The 15,405-nt window shown below is 44.9% G+C and overlaps 1 long non-coding RNA gene across 2 annotated transcripts in view; it reads left to right on the top strand.

Annotated features, from left to right (window-relative positions):
• Positions 1 to 15,405, top strand: part of LOC137863802 (uncharacterized) — an 83,198-nt gene that overhangs the window by 24,529 nt on the left and 43,264 nt on the right. For both annotated transcript variants that reach the window (XR_011101155.1, XR_011101154.1), the window contains exon 2: positions 10,327 to 10,590. This is a non-coding gene — a long non-coding RNA (uncharacterized lncRNA). The remainder of the gene's footprint in view (positions 1 to 10,326; positions 10,591 to 15,405) is intronic.

The following is a 15,405-nucleotide window of genomic DNA, read 5'->3' as shown; positions in this document are numbered from 1 at the left end:
ACAATGGCTAGTCAGGACTCTGCCAAAAATATCTCGGGTGAGGAATGGCCAGAGGGCATCAGAGAATTAGGCTGAGCTAGTATCTCTGATAGGATCACTGACATGTTCTTTTAGGTTTGGTGGAGTTAAAGCAAAGTGCAGGAATGAAGGTGGGGGAGGTCAGACAAGCCTGTATAGCAGGGTTTGTGCTGGGCATTGAGGAGCCCTGCTAAACTCTAGAGCCATTTAATAGGTCTTAGATCTCTATTCTGTATCAGGTAGCTTGTGTGCTTATTTCTAGGAAGCCTGGGCATAAGAGCTTTAACACCCCAGCACCTGGAGAATCTGGGCCTTTTCCTGACTTGTTATACCTCTGTTTTTTCACAGGGCCTGACCTGTTAGCCCTTGCGTGTAATTAGCCCTGATGCAGACAGCCACTAATTGCAGAGCAGAGGTAGCATCTTGTGTGTCTGTACTTTGTGTAGCACCAGGGCCTTGCCCTGTAACAGGGGCAGTGTGGGCAGGAACCAAGCCTGGTGTCCCCAGGTATGGCTTTTTTGCCTTGGACTTAGCACAAGAACCTGGTTGCATGTTGTGAGCTGGTAATCTCATCTCAGGGAAGCTTTTATGCATAAACTGAGCTGGGCTCTGTGTGACTGTGTGAGAAGTGGGACCATAAATGCTTCCTAGAGCTGGAGTCATCCATCGTGCTTCAGCTATGCCTTGTTTTGTGGGTGGTTTAAAAAATAGGGAGCAATGCCTTACTGTCAACTGATTTTCCAGCTTTCAGTACTTTTATGGACTATGAGGTTTCTATGCCTTTCTCAGGGACATTCAAACCTCAAAGTCTCCAACTTACTGTGAAGATTTGTTTGGCTTTTCCTGAAATTACAAGGGATTATCATAAGAGACTCTTGGAACCAGCAATAAACTCTTGGAACCAGCAATAAAACTTTCCCTCATTGTTTACTGACAGCCTATTGCTTATCTTGTTTATTTCGATGACTTCTACATCCATTTAAGCAAAAGAAAAACAAATACAACTGCGCTCCTAACTTTGTGAACCAGGACTGAGACTTAGAATTGCAAAAACCATGTGGCTTCTGGGAAAGCACAGAATGCATAAAAAATAACAAACACAAGTTGAGCTAAAAAAAAGTAAATGTTAATTTCATGTTGTTTATTGGTAGAAAAGACTTGTGCCTCTTCCTCTTTCACACTTAAATAAACTGGCTAAGGCCAGGAACTTTGGAGTCAGGAAAGACAAACTGTCCAAGGCAGGGAGTCGGGCAATAATTAGCAAGTACAAAGCAGGCTGTGAGAAATCAGCTCAGTCTGAGCTGCATTTTAAGGCACACATCCTTATGATCAGGAATTAGTTTTTATACAGACACAAAAGGCTGGCATTTTGATGAAGAGAAAGGGGTGGGGGTGGATAGGCACTCTAACTTTTAAACTCTCTACCTTGGGACCAACTCGTGGAGCAGTGAAGTACTCCTGGGACAATATCCATCACTGGATGAGAGCATGGTTGGGAGGGAAAATGGAGAACTAGTTTGAGAACTAGTTTAAGCCACCTTTGTTCCTGCCCTGAGTTAGATGCAAATGCAGTGAAGAGGCATCCTGAGACCTGATTTATGATGAGCCAAGAAGGCCCACAGGCTGGGGCTGCACTGCAGCTGGGGTAGAAATGTGCAGGGTTGTGCTGTGGAAGAAATCATTTGGGGGACTGGAAGGACAGGCAAATGGGTCACCTTGTCCTTTGGACAGTGTCAGTACTAAGCCTGGGTGGCACAGGTGACCTCTGGAGTGTCATGTCTTTCCTGACATGCACAAGTCCCCTCCATCACTGATGGTTACAGGCCAAAGGCAATAGATAAGTGCTAACTCAAGAGTTTAATGATTTGTACAGCTCTTTAGTTGTCCAAAGCTGGTCTAGAAAACAAATGACCTTTTAGATAGCTTGTTCTCATTTTCCAGCTTTCTTGGGACTAGCTGTTACCTTGCGTGGTTTACTTCAAAACAAGAAACAAGGTGACACTTCACCAGCTCTCAGTACCTGCTAGGATCTCAGGTTTGCCAATCCAAAGCTTCTCCCGGGTGTTTGTATTTGCAAGAGCTTCAAAGCTGGGTGAGAAAAGACCTCTGAAGTCTTTGAATATATCTGGAGAAAATCTGAAGGCTCATGTACAGCCTGCTTTTAGGTCACTTAAAGGAAAAATACTCAGCAAGGATCAGACATGGAGAAGTGAACTTGCTGAGCAGGAAGGAAAGGGCCCTTCAGCATCTTGTGTAGCACTTTGTAGGCAGCCTCTTGGCAGGATTACCCTGAAAGAAAGTCAAAGAAGCTGCACAGGTAAAGAAGAAATATGTCCAGGTAGTCCACTTCCACTAACCTTATTGTAATTGCTTTTATGACTTTCTGACCAGCACATCTTGTTCCTGCACTGGCCATACTGGCAGAAGGGGGAGCAATGTCTTGATGAGGTGAGTGCTTGAACTGTGCTGGGTGTGAAACACTGAATTGCACTAATGCCTACTGCAAAATAGGTGATAAGTAAGGCACACTTAAAACTTAAACTTAAAACCAGAGTTTAATTAGTCAGGGGCTGATCCATGTGGCACAGCTAAGGGCAAAGCTGAGACTGTGCCTGGAACATGAAGTTGTACAGCGAGGTTGTAAAATGAAGGTGCACAGCCTGGGTGAAGAAATTCTCCTGGGCTTAAAGATTGACTTGCATCTTGGCTCAGCTAGGTAAAATATTGACCCAGGTCCAGTGAGAACAGGAAGATGCTGAAAAGAATTGTAAATGGCCTGTTTGGAGCTATAGAAATATCTGGGTAAACAGGGATCCAAGTTAATTTGAATTTTCAGTGGGGGGAAAAATGCAATTGTTTGTTATTTTTCTAATGAAAAAAAAATCTCAGGATGAAAAAACTGCTTAATTTTTACCCCATAGGCTGCTTAAAAATCTACCGGTCTTTTAAAAGCAAGAAGTCAGTGTTATGACCACTCTGCCTTCCAGTGGTGAGAATTGCGAGACTTTTAGTAATTGCTGCTGGAGTTGTTAAATTTTCAGCAAATAAACTGAAACTGGAAGCTGCTTATGTTCATTTCTTGCTTTGTATTTTGCAAATATGATGTGAGTGGTGGTGTAGGCAACATGAAAGGAAATCACCTGCTAATTTGATGTGACCTGCATGGATTTTCCCTGATGGGGCGAATCCTTTGCAAGGCTTAAAACTGCAAACTAATTTAATGCTAAAACCATAGCACTGATCCGTGTGTACTGGGCTCCAGGTGATCTGAATGCTTAGTGCACTGGCTGTAACATGATTTCAAATACACCTTTAATTTAGTGCAGTAAAAACATGCCTGTTTGCTTTAGACTATTGGAAGTCTATACAATGACTTTAAAGAATTTAGAAATGCTTTTGGTCATGACTGTCTGAGATTTCTAGCTTTTTTTAAACAATGTAGACAGACCCTAAAAATCAGTTCTATAGGAAGGCTTCTCAAAGCAGATACGGTCTACTCAAAACCTTTTTTTGCCAAGAGAACAAGAATGAAATTGTGCATTAATGCAGTATTTTACTCTTCCTTAACCCTTTGTGTTTCCATCCCTCCCTTCGTGGCTTGGACAAAACTAAATAACCTTAGATTTTTACACTTTTTTTCCTGTCCTTTCTTGTTCTTTTGTGTGGCAAGTGAGCAGTCCTGGCTTTGCTACTTTTTTATTCTGGTTTTCTCAATTTGTGTTCCTTCCAGCTAACTAACCACATCAGCCTCTGCTCTTCCAAAGAAATTATCCTGAGGCTGCTGTGCTTTGTTGCTGTTAGGTGGTCAGTGGGCTCTGGTACCACAAGTGTGACAGCCCATCCTCACCTGCCTGGGCACAGGGTGCGATATCAGCAGCCTCTGCCAGGGCACAGCTGCTGGGAAGGATGGCTCTGTGGATCAGGTTGTGACATCTGTCAAAACAGCATGGCTCAGAGGGCTTTCTGTAAGCTTTTTTTCATGGTGAAGTTGTTGGCCAAGGCTGGCACGTTGCTTTTTTGTTCTCTCTGAGAACACAGATAAGACCAGCGTGCTCCCAAAAGGCCCTGACCTGTGTGAGCTCTGTAAGGATAACACAGCGCTCACTGCTTGCAGGGTGCTGGTGGCTGAGGCTTTGTATGAGGAAAAAGAGCAAAGGAAACAAAACTTCTGAATCTATCGTATGCTCAGGTGAAGTAAAGCAGTTCAGATGGAAAACCCAGTGAGCACAGGGACCTGAAGGATGCCCTGTCCTGATGGTGCTATGCTGGTGTCACCCCCATGCCCTTTAGGGGAGGCAACCAGCTTGGTGCTGAAGGAGTTACCCTGCAGCCTGGTCCAAAAAGAAGTCACTCCTTCGACACTGCTTCTCTCACAGTACAGGATGGGCAGCAGTGGGGAAGAACCAGCTCTTTGCTGTTTTCTTCCCTGTAAGTGGTGCTTTACACCAGCTTAGATGCTTCATGAAATGACAGCGTGAGCAGATAACGGCGGCTGTGTGCTGGGCTGCCCTGTCTGCAGGGACACAGACCGAGCACGTTCACAAGAAATGTCATCCTTGGGAGGATTAAAGAGGCCCATGGTGACCTTCGCTGCATGCTCTGAGTGTCACAGCAAGCAAGGGCTGAAAACACAACCTCTGATCCAAGACTAATGCTGCTTGGGAAACCTCCCAGCGCCCTGCTTGCTCGTGGCAGTGAGCAGCATGTGCATGTTGGAGGCTTGAGGGCTGACCCTGCTCTGTGACCACAGAGTGGGACCAGGGAGAGCTGTGGTGATGCTGCAGCCTTCATGGCAGGAAATAATTAGGGGGAAATGTATATCTGTGTCCTGTCTACAGAAATGAGCACAGCTTTTCATGGCACTTGCATATTAGACTGGATGCATGTGCTTGTAAAGGTTGTGGCTCTTCTTTTAAGGATAGCTCAGAGAAAGGCAAGGTTAAATCCTGTGAATTTGGGAAAGCTGCCAGGGAACTTGGTTTGCTTTTTAATAGGTTCTGACTTTTTTTAATGCACTGCTTGGGCAGCATGATTAGCACAAGTCATAAATGTCATGGGGTTATCACCCTTCCACGAGAGGACTCTCCAGCCCTCGATGTGCTTTGCTCTGCTGCAGGCCAGTGCCTGGCACAGTATTTATGATCTTAGCATGCGATACTTTTGCTTTGTGAGAAGCGAGTTTCTCTGCTGTCACAAAAGCACAAAGCTCGCTGCACAGCAGCAGTGGGCCATGCTGTGGAGCATCATGGATCTGTGCAAGTTCTCTGCATCCAGTATGGGCCGTGGGGCAGAAGCAGTGTTATATGCTCTACTTTTCTTCCTCAAAGGAGCTTAGCTTTTAATTCTAGCCTCTCTTTAGGCTCTGACTGGCCGCAGCTTTGCCCTTGGGTTGGAAGCAATGTGTGCCTGCTCCCAGAGGGGGAACGCTGCTTGGCCCCTGCACCTCACCCCATGATTCCCCCCCAGTTTTTGCCCCAAATCAGGGTGTGGGCACTGGTGTAGTTCCATCAGGTTGTGCTAACTGATCCTCTGTGTGTAACTTTGACAGCAAATACTCCAATAAAATAACTTCAAATCCTGCAGGTCAACGCTAACCTTCCATTTCAAGTTTTCTGCCTGATATCAAGTCCTTAATGAAATCCACTTGAATGTGTCTGGATAGTGCTGTTATGGTTTTATTATTTTTCTTTTGAATTACTTAAATGGTGACCTGTTGCCTGAACCCATGTCTTTTGAAGTTACTTGGGAAGAATTTCTTCTTTGCTTTTGGCAGCAACACTTCCTATAGATAATATTTTCTTTTCCTCCAAGCAGGGCCACTTTTATAGCTCCCACAAAGTGTCTGTAGCAAGACAGAAAACAAATACTGTCTGTACTCCCATGCCTAATTAGCAAAAATTAATCAAGTGGACAGCTGGAATGTTTTTGTGCTGACGGATTTTTTTCGTAGTGTCACTGCTCTCTTTGAAGTCCAGAGAGGTGAAACAGGGAGTTATCAGCATCAGACTGGGTAAATTGGGCTCCTGGCATCATCTGAACCCACCCTGGTCCACCAGCACGAGACAGGGCAGTGTAAAAACTGGTGGCTGTGGGAGCAGTCTCTCCCCAAGCAAGCGAAGGGCTGGTAAGGAGTACTCACAGAGTTGGTGCTTATTTTTCCTACTACGTGCTAAACCAGTCCCTAAAGGACACCACGACTGGGAAAAAATACTTTCTTCAGAAATGGAAGCAAAGACTCTGCTTTCCCAGCCCTGGAATATATTTAGGAACAGATCATTTCAATTATTTTTGCCCTCTAGATCCTTGGTAAATATATCATTGTGTTTATTATTGGATTTATGCTCTGCTCTTTGGGGGGAGACAGTATTTAACAGCAGATCTCAATTTTAAGGTGAATTGACTCTCCTGCATTCAAAGAAATCCCCTGTGCCAAAAGACTGATGCTGACTGTCTCCTGAGAAATTTGCTCAAGTAATTTCATTAGTAAAAGATTTCGGGGATAGCCAAGCTCAGGAAAATTAAGAAGGAAAAATTAAATTAAAAAGGAGAATTTGCTGCTGCCTTAGCACAGTTTGTGGCTTTCCTGGTCATGATTTTATTTCTGAGACTAATTTTCAAATGTGGGGACTCAGTTTCTGGGAGGTGCTAAGCTAGAGCCTGCAGTTCTAGCAGCTGGAGGTGATTTTAAAAGCTGGCAGCAGGCAGGCCTGGCCCAGATGCTTTTGAGCATCACATGCACGAGAGCATCTCGCCATCAGGTGGGCCTTGACACTGGGGTGCTCGCTTGAGCAGTAGCTGCCTGGTTCCTGTTGAGGGTGAGGAGGAGGAAAAACCCCCTCTGAGCCCTGGGCTGGATCCTCATGGGGACCCTGGAAGCAGATGGAGGTGGCTCAGGGGTGGCAGTGGTGTCCCTGTGGGGGACTGATGGCAGCCAGAGAGTCAGACTGGATAAGGAGCACTTCATAGAGGTGATGAACTCTCTGTTGTCATTACTCAATGCGGAGTTGATTAAAAATGTGAAGGAGCTGTTCCTTCATCCACCCTGCTACCAGAGAGGTTTTGCAGCCTCCCTTTAATTTACCATATTTGGTGGTGAATTAAAAATGGAAATGGAAGGAATCTGCTGGGGCTCTCCCAGGAAGATAAATGATCTGCTTCATGTAGTAAGTCTCCTCTTTCAGTCGTGCTCCGTGCTGCTGGAGCGAGCCTGGATGGGAAATCCTGCTGCTGGGGGAGTCACTTTGGCCACATATGCATATGTCCCTGGGGCTGCTTCCTCTTTTCATGCAGTGATTTTTGCAGCTCTCCATATGCAAAGATATTTGGGGAATAAAGCTTATGGCTTCTATTCTTGTTAATTGATAAATATCAGGAGCATCTGAGCAAATTCACCCCTCCTGCTTTTCCTGCTTTGCAGTCACACAGCAGATTAATGCAGCAGCAAGAATCCCTATGCAAGCAATCAGGTTGGTAATTTGTGCCAATAAAGGGATTTATCATCTCACAGTACATGGAAACTATGTTCAGTCTTGCTGTCCGTGCTAGGGCATGTCCTGTTTAGTTGCTGGAAGACAGCAGGTTCTTTTTCCTTGCTGACTTGAAGCTGGTTTCTGTGACCTGAAGGAGCGGAGTGTGAAGGGGACTGGGGCTTTGGAAGCAGCTCTGTGCAGCACCTGCTGCAGATTGCAGAAGGACACCTGCATGAAATAACTGCAAAAGCCCAGCAGTCCCTCGTGTCCCCCAAACTCTCCTGATTCACAGTAGGTGCCTGTACATGCTGTGCTCTCAGGGAGCTGGGTTTTGGAGGGGAGACAGCGGATGGATGCTGATTATCCTCTGTCCTTAAGAGATCAGCAGCGGTTGCTCTTTCCTGGTGTCGAATGACAGAGTGCTTGCTGAAATCACGCCTCTGAGCTTGCAGTGCTTCCTCGCTGGGAATAGCAAATGAAAAGACTGCTGTAAGAGACTGTAACTTATAAGCAGACTCAGCACAAGGCTGCAGTGTAGCAGCATTTCCCTTTCTGTGAAGCCTGTAAGGGGAGCCTGGGGAGTACTGCTTGTAACAGGTCCTGCAGACTGATGGCAGGAAACCAGGAGCAGCTATGTGTGGTGTGCCTGGAAGCGTGGTTCTCTTCTCCTACATGACCAGACTACCAGTAAGCCTTTTTATTTTTTTTTTTTTTAAGATTAGATACTTCTCAGACTTCTGTGGTAGAAGTTTTCTTGCAACAAGTGCAAAGACCCTCTTCCTCATGGCTATTGCTGCCAGTTTTGCAGGCTCAGTTGTGATTCCAGGATGCCAACATGCAGTTCTTCCTTCACATGTGTGTGCATAATCTTGCAGGCCAGACCCTGCTCTTTCCTTTTTGCCCAGCTGCTTCCCCCATGGTCAGCTGTACAGCAGGTACAGGGAAAGCCAGGACAAGAGTCATGTCTTCTGGTCCTTCTTCATGCCCTTCCCTCCATCTGTTATACTTTGATCTCACACCCGTCTGGCATTCCCCCACCAAACTCTTACCTGCATCCTAGGTTGGTTTCAGTTGCTCCCTTGAGTCCTCCAGCTCTTGGCTTTGTTTTCTCTTGTCTGAATCTTCTCTAGTCATCTGTTCGTCCCCCATCAGCATCTTGCAATAGCTTCATTTGGACTTCATTGCTGGAAGATTGAGGGGGGTGTAGAGGAATTGATTCACCAAGGAGCCCAGACCCCATTTGCCTACCATGTAGGGGTGTAAAAGGCTCTCTTCTTTATTGCGTTACAAAATATGACAAAATAATTCTGCTCCTTTGGCCACCCTAGAAATGGAATTTTACCTGGAGTACAAGCTTGAGACCAAACTACTCGATTTCTCTGCAGTGCCAAACAGGTGTTTAAGCTGTTGCAATTTTGCCTAGAGCTGTGCCAGGGTCTTCAATAGCAACAAGAACAAAATTTCCAGAATTTCCTCTGCAACATCCCTTCCTGTTGCAGCCCATGAAGGAGTACTGCCCTTGTGAGTTTGACTGGCGGCTTCAATGCACAATCACTCTTTTCTCAATTTGACCTTTTTATTAAAATTTCCAGGATGCCCTAAGGCTCCAGTTAGAATTGAGCCCTCCTGTGTATAACTACTTAAACAAAAGGAGTGCGAAGGTTAGAAAGAAGCTTGCAGGGGGCTTTACTAAACAGGTGGCCACGTCAGGTTTCCTGTTTAATAAACAGAGCTAGTCTGGAAATCATCCCAAAGCCAAAGAGGTGCTGTCATTCTCATTTTCATTGTTGTATATCAAGTTTTAACTCTTAGCACCACAAAACAGGACAATGAGCTTTTTGAGCACAGTGACAGCACAGCATTACTAAACAAACCCTTTCTTCCCCAGCACCTCCTGCGGTGATGGCTCCTGTGCCTTGCATGTGTGATGTGGTTGGGTGACAGCCTCCACCAGTTGGGCAGAGGTATAAAATGAGTTTTATCCTCCAAAACCTGCTGACGCAGGCCATATATAAACCTAGTGTAGAGCAGCAGTACCTCAGGCAACAGCTTTGCCAGTGGAGTGGGGGCAGACACTTATTGGAGTGAAAAAATGCAGCTCCATAGAGGCAGAGGTTGCAAATGGAGCAATTAATGCAGTGTTCATTTCACTTGTTTTTTCACTTTTTTTTAAAAAAGCTCTATGTGGGAAGAAAAACTTCTGGGGTCAGAATGAGGCATGGATTTTCAGTAATGTGCTCAGCAGAACAGATGCATAAATCCCATTAGCAGTAATGGAAATGGGTTGCCTAGCCCAAGTAATTGAAATTGCGTGCTGACTTGGCTCTCTTCTACTGTAGTAGGTCTGAATCCCGCCTCCTCAGTTGCTGTTGGTAAATAAAATGGAGCTTGTTCCTACCAGGACTGGGCAGAACAAGTGTTGTTTTCCCAGTGTTTGAAGGCAGGGCAGGTCTGCAGCAGCAGAGCCATCGGGGTCAGTCTGGGACCTCTCAGAGAAGGCCAGTCCTCTGGCATTTAGAAAATAAAAGCAAATCGACAACAAAACCTACCACTGCCCTGTACAGCTGTGATTGAGGTTGGCTTCAAGGCCAGCAAGAGTTGTTCCTTTTTTCCTTTTTTTCTAACTAGATTTAAGAGGTCACCACCTTCTTTTGGTAAAAAGTAGTTCTTCCTTAAGAGCCTTGTGAATTTGCTCTTTGCTCCTGTTGATTTTCCTGGGGACAAGACTCCTCCTAGGAAAGGAGGACAGCAGTGACATATCAGAGCCATTACTGCCCCCAGATGTGTTCCCACAGTAGTAAAATCGTCCTCCTCTAAAGCTTGGATCTGTTCCTCACAGTCCAGGTCCTGCAATCTGCTTGGTGCCTCTCCCTAAGGATTGCTGTGAGCTGGCTGCCTTGTCCTGACTGTCGTGCTCGGCATGTGGATCCACTTGTGTGCGAGCACCATGTCTGACCTGTGCTCAGCAGCCTCGCAAGCAGATGAGCTCCTACCTCGTGTGCAGCCTTCACGCTGGAATTACTCCTGGCTGGTTCCACACAACGCAGCCGTGGGGAGAATTTAAAGCAGCGTTTCACTGACTAGCAGAGGAATCTCCCAGCAGGTGACAGGCTTAATGAGCACTGTGGAGATGCTTTTATGCTCCCTGGTTTGTGTCCACGTGTCCTGGGTAGCTCTGCAAGGAGGAAGAGGATCCCTTGCTTCAGAAGGGGAGCGGTTTGGAACATGAGAAGACAAAAGCTGTAGTGACGGTGCTGCAGGGAGGATGTGCTCCAGTGTTAGGCAATTCTCACTTGTCACAACTTCAGGAGGAATAAATCCTGTATGAGGGGGTTTCTGAAAGCTGGAAGGGTGGTGTGTTGTGCACATCCAGCAGTCTGGGGACACATCTGGCTCTGTCCACCAGCCCCTGTGGAAATGAGAGGCAGCAGTGTCAGTGAGGACAGGCTTGGTACTCCTGCTGTGTTGGCACTCGTGTGAGTAACAAATACAGTTGTAGCAGAGAAACTACTGTGGAAGTTGCAGCCCAGCTATTTGGGAATTACCTGTCAATCTTTTTCAATTACCTGACAATCTTTTTTCTATAGTATAGAAATGAGGATCTGCAGTAGAAGTATGTGTAGGATCTAGTGTCCTCCACTAGGGACTGGGACCTTACTGTGCTGAATGCAGTAATTCACAAAATGCAGCCTTCCCCCCCCCCCCCCCCCCCCCCCCCCAAAATGTTCCAGTACAAGTGAAAGAAGGGAACTCAGGTGAGATAGAAAGAATGAGGAATATGGAATGAGCATCATGGTCTGTGCACACTGACAGGGAGACACCTGTTAAGAGAACATGGTGGTCCTATAGAAAAGGCTTTTTGCATGAAAGGCTCATGAGGGTGATGTGTTTTGTGGAAGTGTAGGAACAGCTTCTTCCAGACATAAAGAATAGCATGGGAGAAGGGACAAGAGCAATCATTAGTGCAGGTCATTATTGTGCAGTTGTATTCTGCAGAAGTGTGTAGGATAAGATCATGTTTTCCATGGAGGAAGCCAATGCCAGTACATCAGTGATCCAGATGTGAAACAGCCACAGGAATGATAATTTTGGGTGGAGGTAGAAGGAAGTTAAAAGTAGAGGAGAGCCTGTGTGTTAGGGGAGGTTATGCTGGAAGTTTGCAAGACTCGGGCACTGTTTGAATATGAGCACCCAGGAAAAGCATAAAATAGCAGATTGTGACCAGCTATGAGGCTGACAGTTCCAATGCTCCTTTATCCCTTCAGGAAAAGGGAAAGGAGGTGTGTAAGCAGGCTCAGCAAGGAAAGAGTCTACAGCACTTCTTCCAGCACACCTCTATGAAGAGAATACTATGGAGAGAGCCAGGCAGTGCTGTAGGAAGGTTCCTCCCTTGGCAGTGCTGCTGGCAGAGAGAGAAATGAGTGTTCACTGCTCAGAGGAAGGACTGGATCCAAGGGCCAAGCTATGCAGAGCTGGTGTCTTCATTTCAGATGTCATGTGTACTTGCAGCCTTGGCCTGGGGCTCCCAGACCTGACAAGGCCACTGCTATGTGCCAGCTGGGTGGTGGTATCCATCCCTGTGTGGTCTCCTTATCTCTGTGGGAAATCAAGAGGGGTTTGTTTGGACTTAGCTTGCAGTATGAGAGGGTTTATGATGGGTGATCTACCATAGCTTCTCGTGATTTGCCAGTTACTGGGCTTTTAATAAACTTTGATCTGTGTTGATTTTTCTGTGGACTTGACTTCTGATCATAATGTCCTATAACAACAGGAGTCATAAAATCATTTAAGTCAAAAACATTAGCGAAGCATATTTGACCAACATGGTGATCTTTATCTGCTAGAGCCAATGATTTAACAACGAAGAAGGGAGTTATTATGATCACTTAATTATTCTTTCTTTTAGTTCTTTCATGTTTGTGCCCCACATTAGCCTTTGCTAATACGATTTTGCTCAGGGTCTCTGCAAGATTATGGCTTCTTGGACATCTGTTTATTCTGGAAGAGTGTTTCTCTTCAGCCTTCTGGAACACTCACAGCATTCCAAGTTTTGTTGGAATTCAATGCTAATAGATGTTAATGGGCGTCAGGGGAAATGGAGTAATAATTAATGCCTGTGGATATCTCTCTTCAGCCAAATTATTCTGCTGTGGGACCCAAAAACAATCAGGTGCGGTGAAGATCACTACTAGCAGTCTTGTTCTACAAACCCCTTTGCAAGAGAGATCCTCTGAGACTCCTGAACTTCACAGCTCTCCCTTGATTTGGGGCATTGGTGACTAATGCCAATATCTGATTTCTCAAGGCAGGTTTTCCTAAGCTTTTCTTTGTCTGGCATGTCTAGCTTAACTTTATAAGTTGCTTGTATTGCAAGTTTGACAGTGATTTTCCACTAAAAACTCCGTGAAGATCAATGTTGCTCTTTCCCAGCAGCATGTAGCTGAGTTTGGAAGGCTTGCAGACCATTAATTTTGGGCAAGACCTTGACTCAACTGGTGGTTGTGAAGACTATCACTGCTGTTAGGTTGCCCACAATGTTACTTTGAGATACTGGTATGATGTTTGACTGTAACAAGGGGCATCTCTGTGATGTTAAGAGCCATGGGCACAGTGGAAGAGACACCAGGAGGGGAGGGACTTACATCCCCTATGTAGGCTCCTGGTGAGTAGCTGCCTTGGTTGCTCTGGTGTTGGCTTTTTTATGATAGCACCTTGCCAGTGTGCTGCAAGATGTGTGTGAAACCCAGCACTGGTGCTGGGAAATGCATGGGACCATGCAGAAAAATCTGTAAGGCCCAAAGCCCATTGGCAACAGTCCCTGAATGTGCTTGGAGGATTTAGCTCCAGTCTCCCAAGAAAATCTGTAGCAATGTTAACTGGATGTTTTCAGATGAGTTGTGTTGGGTCTCTAGGAAAGTAGACTTACTTTTCAGAATCCAGTCTAGAATCTGAGTGATTGTGAGAAGCTGAAGGCAACAGGTGATTCCCTGTAGACAGGGAAATGTGGAAATGCTATTCAACTGGGATTAAAAATAAAGCTAGAAGCCAGTTTTCTGATACATTAATGCGGAGGACAACAGCTTGTTCAAATACTTAATGAGTGACAGAATTGGAAACTGAGTATGATTATATAAAGTGTGGAAAAAACATTATTTTGGTATTAAGAGATAAATCAAGTACCAAAATACAGAACTAAGATCAAATTTAATTGTTTTTTCCACTACTTAGAATGTCTTGGAGAGGCTTGTCTCCATTTCTCTGTTCATTTAATTTGCATAGTACAGCACAAAGGTATTTATAGAGCCCTCAAATTTAGCAAATTATAAGGCAGTGCCAATTTGTCTTGGTTAATTTGAGATAAAGTCTCAGTACACAAGACCAAAGGGAAGCAAAGCTGCTGGCAGTATTCAGTCCTGAGCTGAAACATCTTATGTGGCTGAAACACAGCCCTGAATGTTTCACAGGTCTGTAAGAGGGTGTTGTGCCTCTAGCCCAATTTCCACCTATGGCTTTTTATCTTAAGGTTGGGTTTTGGTGCAGGATTTTAAGATGCATGTAGTAACTCTGTACAGCTAGGGAAGTTGCCTGTATAAGTCTTATGCATTAGGAGTAAGCTAATTGCAATTCCAGTTGCTTCATTTCATTCATTTCATCTTTCTTAAAGGACAAATACAGTTCATTGTGGTTCTAACCTAAGAGTAAATCAGGACTTTTATGACTATGAACAGGATCTCCTCCCTCATTTAAGAGGGATGGTTAGCATCTAAATTGAAAGTTAAGGATATGTTTTTCAAAGCTCAAAATACAGAAGCCACTATTAAAATATGATTTATGTCACTCTTTAATCTGTTTTTGCTTCCTCTTCAACTGTAAAAAGCAGAAGATGAAGCAACAGAGCAGTCCTGCCGCAGAGAACACCTGTCCCTAACATATGCATGACTTAACATTTATTCTTTTCCAGCTTCATTCTTCAAACTTTTACAGTGTCCACAGTATGAAGTCTGCCCAGATTTCAATTTTTTGTTCCCGGAAGGGTGTACAGCTTATGTTCTGCAATAACACAGCTATCCTCCTCTATAGAGGGAGAGGTAAAACAATGGTTATGCTCTCAGCAAATGGCCGCTGCTCCAAGGTGATGCTTCTTGTCCAAATTAGAAGTGGAGGGGACCTGAAGCTGCTTGGTGCTCAAAGTTTAGTGGAAAATTTTGGTTTCCTACTGAAATAAATGAGAAGTATTAAGACGCATTTAGGAGTTCTGTTGTGTCTTTTAAGCAATGTCTAGGTAACTGCACATCTGAATTGCTTTGACAGTACTTCTCCCCAGGACTGCCTACACACTTAATTTGGTGCATTGCACGTAGGTGCTAATGGTACCACCTAACAAGTCTGTGCAGGAATGGGTTCTGAATACTGCAGCTTAATGGAGTGCCTGCAATTTATTTCCTGATTATTTTTCTTTAGTGGAGAGGCCTGGCGAGAAGCAGGGTTTTACAGATAACCTCCAGCTTCCTGCAGACACAGTCACTTCTGGAGGGTTCCCCATCTGAAGTTATTAAAGTAGTTTGGTAATGAGATCTGCTTTCTGCATGGAATAAATCTCCTACTTCAATCAAATGTGGAGTTCTGGAAAGAATCTGAGGGTTTTGAAATTAAGGTTAAGGATAAACTTTCCAAGAGTGACTAAAAGATGCTGTGGATCTGATTTACAGAGGTATTTAGCTGCTTGAAATTATAGAGATGTTTGCTGGGAGTTACAGAAATCTTTAGGTACTTTTGTTTTCCTTGCAGTCACACACTAAGGTTTTTGTTGTCTTCCTGTCATTTTGACTAACTGCAGCTCTGAACCTTGAGGCAATGAAATACTTTTTGCATAACGGGACCAAAGATAACACAGGCATGGCTGCAAATGGAGCTGTTC

This window comes from Anas acuta, chromosome 13 (genome assembly GCF_963932015.1).
Source record: "Anas acuta chromosome 13, bAnaAcu1.1, whole genome shotgun sequence".
Lineage (NCBI taxonomy): Eukaryota > Metazoa > Chordata > Aves > Anseriformes > Anatidae > Anas > Anas acuta.
The sequence above is the reverse complement of the archived record's forward strand: the minus strand, read 5'-3'. Positions and strand labels throughout refer to the sequence as shown.